Consider the following 8,550-nt stretch of genomic DNA (forward strand, 5'->3'; position numbering starts at 1 on the left):
CCTTCCCCGCTCTCCTTCTCTTCCTCAAAACTTACTGAAACATTTGGTGACATTTCCACATGTGTACTTTGAAAAGAATTGCCTAATCACAAAGAAGATTTTTGATTTTGAACTTTAGCTTTTTGTTTTGAACTGAACTTAAAACTTGTTTTAAACTTTTGTTTTAATCATTAGTTATTCAAATACATTTTGCTCGCTTAGAGTTAGTATTTTCATTAAGGTTTTAAAAGTCTTTTATCAAGTAGAATGATCTGAAGTTAGATGAAGTGTGATAAAAAATATCTTGGTAGAATGATAGGGGTGAAAAAAAGATTTATTATATGCATGTGCTTTACCTTGCCAGTTTCTCAAGAAAGAAAGAAGAAGCATTAGCAAATTCATGAGGGTTTTTTCCTGATAGATTTCTGTTCCTTTGATCAGTGGCTTTCAGAATTTCTTTTTAAGTTGTAAAACCTATTTTTTATGCAATGTAGCCACTTAGATTTCATTGGGAGAAGACTCGCAGTCCTTCACTACTCATCTTCCCCAATAGCCCCTGAAGCCGTTGGTCTAGAGTGTGATATAGTCACTTCTTTAATGATAACTTAGTGCAGTTTAACAAAACTGCTTTGGTTTATGACTGAAACATATTTTATAACTGGGCAAATATAAGCTTAAATTTATATTTATATTTTATAAATAGCTTTGAAAATGACCATAAAGGGAAAAACAAATTAATTCCTATTTTCTAATTAGTTATTTTCCATTCTTACATATATTTCAGATTGTTAGTCTTCAAAGGGAACTTAAAAGAAAGTTTGAGACTTTGGGCAACGTGTATCATCTTAAAGTGATTTTATAATGAACAAACATTTTCATTTCATGAATTCCAGATTCTAATAGAATATATTGATAATAACATTTTTGAAAAAAATGCCCTCAAGGAGACTAGAACTATGAAGAATTCTGATTCCAAATCTGCTTCAGATATTTAGTTTTTTTTTTTTTTTTTTTTTTTTTTTTTTTTTCTTTTTTAGCGTTACGCGGGCCTCTCACTGCTGTGGCCTCTCCCGTTGTGGAGCACAGGCTCCGGACGCGCAGGCTCAGCGGCCATGGCTCACGGGCCCAGCCGCTCCGCGGCATATGGGATCCTCCCGGACCGGGGCACGAACCCGCGTCCCCTGCATCGGCAGGCGGACTCTCAACAACTGCGCCACCAGGGAAGCCCTAGTTCTTTTTTTTTTAGATTCTATACTTTATTTTTTTTTAATTTATTTTTGGCTGCATTGGGTGTTCATTGCTGCTGCTCTAGTTGTGGCGAGTGAGAGACTACTCTTTGTTGCAGTGTGTGGGCTTCTCATTGCGGAGGCTTCTCTTGTTGCGTAGCACGGGCTCTAGGCATGCAGGCTTCAGTAGTTGTGGCACGCGGGCTCAGTAGTTGTTGCTCGCAGGCTCCAGAGCGCAGGCTTGGTAGTTGTGGCACACAGACCTAGTTGTTCGTGGCATGTGGGATCCTCCGCCACAAGGGCTCGAACCCGCGTCCCCTGCATTGGCAGGCGGACTTGTAACCACTCTGCCATCAGGGAAGCCCCAGATATTTAGTTCTTAAAGTTTAAAGGGTACACATTCCAAATAAAACTGACTGTTTTGTCTTATTGATAATTTGTAAATAACTATTTCTACTGTTTAGAATAAAAACAAATGGTACCTGTAAAAACCTATGTAAAGTTAAGAATGAGGTTAAAGTCAGATTTTTTTTATAGGGAGTGTTTACTCAAATGTAAACTTTCATATTATATTTGGGATAAAGTCTTTTATCCCAGATGTTATTTGTTCGCATATAAATTGTAATATTTTAAAGTTACACCATTACTTGTTTATATATTAATTTTAATTATGTCCTTATGGATAAATTTTGTGCTTTTTGAGTTAAGCAATATGGAATTTTCTAAAATTACGTTTTGAATATTCATGTTGTTTATCACACGTAACTTTAAAAGCGTTACCTTCTTCAACCAATATCTTTTCCTTCCTAAAATACTAGCTGACTATTTTATAAGCCTTTGCCTGGTTTAAAAAAGATAAGAGTGCTTTCAACACCCCTGAACCATGGAATTCCCATTCTTTTTTCCATGCCTTTTATTTTTCCCATAGCACCTGTCACTATGTGAAATACTATACATATTTACTGATTTATTTGTTTATTGTCTGTATCCCTATAATGAGAACAGGGATTCTTGTCTATTTTATTAACTGCTGCAGCACTCATTCACCTACCACTCAAATTACTTAGAACTCAAATATTTGCCAGTGAAAGAAAATCTTGAAATAACATAGATTTTTATAGAATCTAAAAAAGTTTTAATATTTCCAGGGTCTTTCATTTGTAATAGTCAGTATGAAAATGTTGTTTAGATATATATTGTGTGTTTCATCATTGCTATACCATTAGTAATTTCAAGAGTGGCATCTGTGACTTGATTCAAAGAGAGGAGGCCAAAACATTGCTGTTGTATTAAAAAGTCAGCTCAGGCTCTATGCATTCTTCCACTGTATGTCAAACTGACAGCTTAATGTATGAAAAAGATTGTATGGAAGACCACAGTGATTCATTTAAATAGTCTGTATTTTGATACTGTTTGAATTTTAAACAGAAAGCTTATGGTTCTTATGGAAGGAAAAATAATGGAAAAAGTACATTGTGTATTTATTTACATTAGGGGAAAATTGTGCAGCTCACACACAAAGCCATGCATTTACAGACTTTTTCTTTAATTAGTGGTACTCTGTAATGTTTGTATTTATTGAATATTTATTAAGAAATATGTGTCATATAACAGACTGAAAAGTTATCTCAGGAGCCAACGTGTTTAATGGAGTAAAGTCAATCATCAAAGTAATAGCTAAAATGTTAAGAGCTATTTCTTTCAAGCACTTAATGAGCATTCTTTATGCATTATTTTATGAAATCTTTACAGACTTATGATGTCATACTATTATTGCTATTTTTCATTTTACAATTAAGAAAAGTGAAGCTTAGATCAACTGGTGTTTTAATTTTGACTTGAACTTTCAACCAAAAAATAACTTATTAATGTCAGGAAAGCAGTGCATTGCTTTTGATGCCTGTTACTCTGGATTTTAACATAGGTCTGCTTTTATTATTTTAAGATTTATCAAAGGCACATGTATTGTGTTAACAGTATGACAATCTCCTTCTTATGGAAAATATTTTTATCATATATTTAAAAGTATATCTAAAGACATAAGTATGATACTTAGAATTGCAAGACTAAATATGATGTAGTGGTGGGTACTGAAAGTTTCAATCCAGTAAACTTTGAGCAACAACTATGTATAAGGCACTGCATTTGGTACTAAAGGGGATAAAAAAGATGAAAGTAATACAGTTCCAACTTCAAAAACAGACAGTTTAGTGGCTATGAATAAACTGGTTCCCCGCTTTATCTCTTGGGCACTTCATCCTCCTCTGTTCTTCAGTGTTCAGTTCAGTACTGTGGTGGAGAATAGAGTTGGAGTACAACTATAGCATTTTGGGGGACTGGGAGAATGGGATACCTAAGGAAGACCATGGGAGTCTAAGCATAGCTTTCCAATTAGTGTACTGCAGATTGGTTACAGGTGTGCCAGCCTTCTAGCAGCGGGTGACCTGGGGCTGCTTGCCCTCTCAAGCTGTGAGCATTCTTGTTAGTTTGTCCTAATGGACTGAACAAACATTTTCTATGAATGCTATGGAGGGAAAATGTTGGGAAGCCCTGTAGTTGAAGGAAATGATGAACAAAATAATATTTTTTGTTAATCCTATTAGCTCTGACAGGAAGCATGTGGCATATTTCCCAAACTTTCACTAGAATAGACTATAGTATTATTAATATTTTCCCTTAAGTCAACTCTGGGTTTCAACTTAGGTCTGCTTTTATCATTTTATGATTTATTAAAGGCAGAGATATAGCTATTATATAAATAATACATATATAATCTTAGTTCTAAGTAATGTGAAGGTAAAAATGATTTCTGAGGACCACCATCTTATATATCAATTCTGGGTGTAGACACATACTGATTTACAAGAAGTTCAAAATGAATATATAGAATGAGTCACTTAAAACATTCTTTTTGAAACAACATGACTTTAAATGCTGGTAGCTTTGTTCAAATCCTCTTTTCACTTTCCAGTTGTAGAAATACAGTATTCACGGACACTTGCTCTAAGTGGTAAGCATTTTTATTTAGTTTATCTAGAACTGTAGATCAAATCCCAACAGCAGGGTGCCACTTTGACTTGATTTACAAACTACCTATTTAAGTTTTTGGACACTTCACTCTCATAGGATTCCAGTTGAGCTGCAGGTGTTTAGCCAGGCCAGTTGGCTGTATCCAGAATTAACTGGAACTCTAACTAGGACAAATAACAAATATATTCATCTGTGTTATCCTAATCAAAATCCTGACAAAAATTGTCATGGAACTTGACAAGCTAACTCTAAAACTCAGATGGAATAATAAATGGGCAAGACTAGACAAGAAAATTTTGAAAAATAAGCAGAAAGTGTGTTTGCCTTACAAGCTATTAGATCATATATTAGATTGTACTTTAAAACTATAGAAATCAAAACAGCCTATTATTGACCCAGAAGTAGAAAAATAGGTTTTAGGAACTGAATACAGATTCATAAAAGTCCTTTACCTTGAGGTCCTTTACCTTTAAAACTGGTAGGTAAAAACATACTATTTAATAAATGGTGTCAGAGTGATTTATTATTCATTTGGGGAAAAAAGGTTAAATTCGTGCCTCATATTGTTCACTAAAATAAACAATGTGAGGGCTTCCCTGGTAGCACAGTGGTTGAGAGTCCGCCTGCTGATGCAGGGGACACAGGTTCGTGCCCCGGTCTGGGAAGGTTAGTTATAAGTTACAGTAGGCTAACTGCTATATCAAATAATCCCAGTATATCAGTAGTTTTTCACAATGAAAGTTTACTTCTCACTATGTTCAGTTCCTAAGCAGTTGGTTGTTCTGTTGCAAGCAGTCTCTTAGAAGTGTAGGGCTTCCCTGGTGGCGCAGTCGTTGAGAGTCCGCCTGCTGATGCAGGGGACACGGGTTCATGCCCCGGTCCGGGAAGATCCCACATGCCGCGGAGCGGCTGGGCCCGTGAACCATGGCCGCTGAGCCTGCGCGTCTGGAGCCTGTGCTCCGCAGCGGGAGAGGCCACAGCAGGGAGAGGCCCACGTACCGCAAAAAAAAAAAAAAAAAAAAAAAGAAGTGTAGAATCCTGCCATCCCTTAATGCAGTGAAGACCTGCTCTGGATCCTGTAGGGGAGCAGAATTTTACCACCCTAAAATGTCTCTTCGGCGTATTAGCTGTTTCAAGCTGGTCATTTTCTGAGAAACAGCAGACATGGGAGGGGCTCTGAAAACCAAGTAGGTATTGCCCTTTTTAAAGAAACATTTGTTTACATTTGTAAGGGAAACCTCCATTTGTAAGGGTGTCTCCCTCTCTGTGCCTGGAAGAGGAAGATCACCAAACTTCTAGAAACTCTTGTCCCAGGAGAAGGCAATGACTTAAATCTGCAAAAAAGCCTTACCCTGTTTACTGTGCTTTTCCTGGTAACCTCCCATAGCTGACTCTCCCTACCCTCAACTTCCTTTTCTATCTTTAGTTGAGGATGGTATTTAAGGTGAAGGCTTTGACCATTTTGGGGAGTTACTCAGTCTTTTAGGTCTCTCCTATGTATACATGTTATTAAACTTTGTTTGACTTTCTCCTGTTAATCTGTCTCATGTCAATTTAATTCTTAGACCAGCCAGAAGAACCTGCATAGGTAGAGGAAAATTTCTTCCTCCTCAACACTATTTATAGTTCTTTTTTTTGTAATTAAATAGCATCAATTATATAATTAAAACAAGAAATATACTCACACAGTAGGAGTCAGGATTGTTCCAGAGAAAGATATCTGAAGTGCTTAAAAAAAAAAATTAAATTAAAAAGATGTCATTTCAACCATACATATTTTTTAGTCTCAGTGGAACAACATTATTACTAAAACTTAACTTTATAATTGCTAGTGATTATTTTGAGAGCAAATTCAAATGTACTATACAGTCTATGTTAATTTTGCATAGAGATATTTAATATGTCACTTAGGTTCTACAATCAGTTTTATTTTATTCAGTGCAATACAGTACATAAAACATACCTATTATAAAATCTATTTTCTAAATGAAGACAGTTTAATGTTTTGTTTCCCATATTAGTGAATTTCATGGAGCAAGTATCTTTCTACACAATTTAAGATTATGGAAATTAAGTTGATATTGCTTAGCCAATCTACATGGAGTAAGCTTGTTGAAACAAATATGTCATTTATGAATTATATACAAACAATGTAATGCAGGTGAATTGTGCTGACACGATAGAGGTGATTATAGTGTTTGGATTTATGTGTGCTCAAAGTACAAAGCAGCTAAAGGACTAGTAAGTCAGTTGCCCTTTGTATGAATGGCTTCTTTATGCATTAGTCATCTATCTATTGGGACTCATGATTCTAATGGCAAAGTTCCTCAGAAAGATAATGTTACTCCTTCCTCTGTTGGTGACAACTTGTTGCCTCAGAATATCCATTCTCTTCTTTTTAGAGTTTTAGGTGGGTCCCTTGCCAACAAGTAAAAGACTACCTTTACCAGCCTGCCTTGTGGCTAGATGTGGCATATGACTAAATCTAGGCCAATAATATGTAAGTGGAAGCACTGTATATGGGACTCATGGTTAGTTTTTGAAGGAAAAGGGCATGCTGTTCTCTCTCATCCTCTTTTCTGTTGCCTTGAACCCAGACTAAATGACAGGAGCTCTAGCAGCTCTTTCAGACTATGAAGTAACCATGAATTAGAAACCAACACTGAAGGTGATGAACAAGAAATAAAGACTTTCTCAACAAACATTGAGGGAATTTGTTGCTGATAGGACCTGCCTTGCAAGTAATGTTAAAATAATTTCTTCAAAGAGAAGATATAGGTCAAAAATTTGTATCTACATAAAGAAAGGAAGAACTTTAGAGATGGAATAAGAGAAACAAAGGTCATTCAACATGGTGCTGGGTTAGGAATGTCCCTTGGGAGTTCATTTGTGAATCCCCAAACCCAGGCCCATCATGCTGCAGACCTTCTGCAAAGGTTTCCCAAGAAGTGAACACCAAAACCTGGAGTAAGAAATACTGGGGCTCAGGCTTCCCTGGTGGTGCAGTGGTTAAGAATCCAATGCAGGAGACATGGGTTCAAGCCCTGGTCCGGGAATATCCCATGTTCCACAGAGCAACTAAGCCTATGTGCCACAACTACTGAAGCCTGCGCTCTAGAGCCCGCGACCCACAACTACTGAGCCCGTGTGCCACAACTACTGAAGCCTGTGCGCCTAGATCCTGTGCTTCACAACAAGAGAAGCCACCGCAATGAGAAGCCTGCGCACCACAACAAAGATTACCCCCCCGCTCACCGCAACTAGTGAAAGCCCACGGGCAGCAACGAAGACCAAATGCAGCCAAAAATAAATAAATAAACAAGTCAGTTAAAAAAAAAAGATATATTGGGGCTCACATTTAAAGAACCTGCCAGAGGGAGATCATCTTCAAAGCAATGCCACTTTTCATCATTTCCCATTCCACTTTTGGCATTAATATAATTTCACTGGAAAAGGTAAATGGTAAGTTATACAAATAATATTTTTAAAACAGGAAATAAGCAAAGAAAAAAAAAACTAGAGTTACCACCCTCCTCTTTATCCTTTTATTCTAACTGTACCCCCCTTTACACTATAGCTCCCACTTTATTTTTTTATTATTTTTTTTTTGCGGTACGCGGGCCTCTCACTGCCGTGGCCACTCCCACCGCGGAGCACAGGCTCTGGACGCCATGGCCCACGGGCGCAGCAGCTCCACGGCACGTGGGATCCTCCCAGACCGGGGCCCGAACCTGCGTCCCCCGCACTGGCAGGCGGACTCCCAACCACTGCACCACCAGGGAAGCCCATATAGCTCCCATTTTAAACAAAGCCTATGAAATGGTACACAGTAGGTCTCTTGAACGTTAGGCATTGATGTACCACTTTCACGATTATCATTCCCACTGTGGAAGTAAAATTCGTATTTTATGGCAAGACAAGTAAACATAAAAAATTTTCTCTGCCCTTTGGCCTCCTCTCTCCTACTTTGCACTGTGTATATGCATTATGCATCAACCACACCTCCCATCAGCAGAAATGCCAGTTCAACCATAAAGAGCAACATTCTCCTGGCACCAGCAAAGAGGACTCCTTAAAAGATAACATTCCTTCTTAATCTTACAAGGGGCCACAATGATGCTTAGATCAAATCAGGATTGTAAAACTGTCAATAATACATCATTTAAGGTACAGCCCTCTGTCTCAAAAAACTTATATAACTGTGCCTTGACTTCTAATGGGTAGAAACTTCTCGGAGCTTTCTGAGATGCTATCCCTGAGTTATAATCCTCAATTTGGCCGCGATAAAATTTTCCACTTCTTTCTTAGATCGAGT

This window comes from Phocoena sinus, chromosome 9 (genome assembly GCF_008692025.1).
Source record: "Phocoena sinus isolate mPhoSin1 chromosome 9, mPhoSin1.pri, whole genome shotgun sequence".
Taxonomy (NCBI): Eukaryota; Metazoa; Chordata; class Mammalia; order Artiodactyla; family Phocoenidae; genus Phocoena; species Phocoena sinus.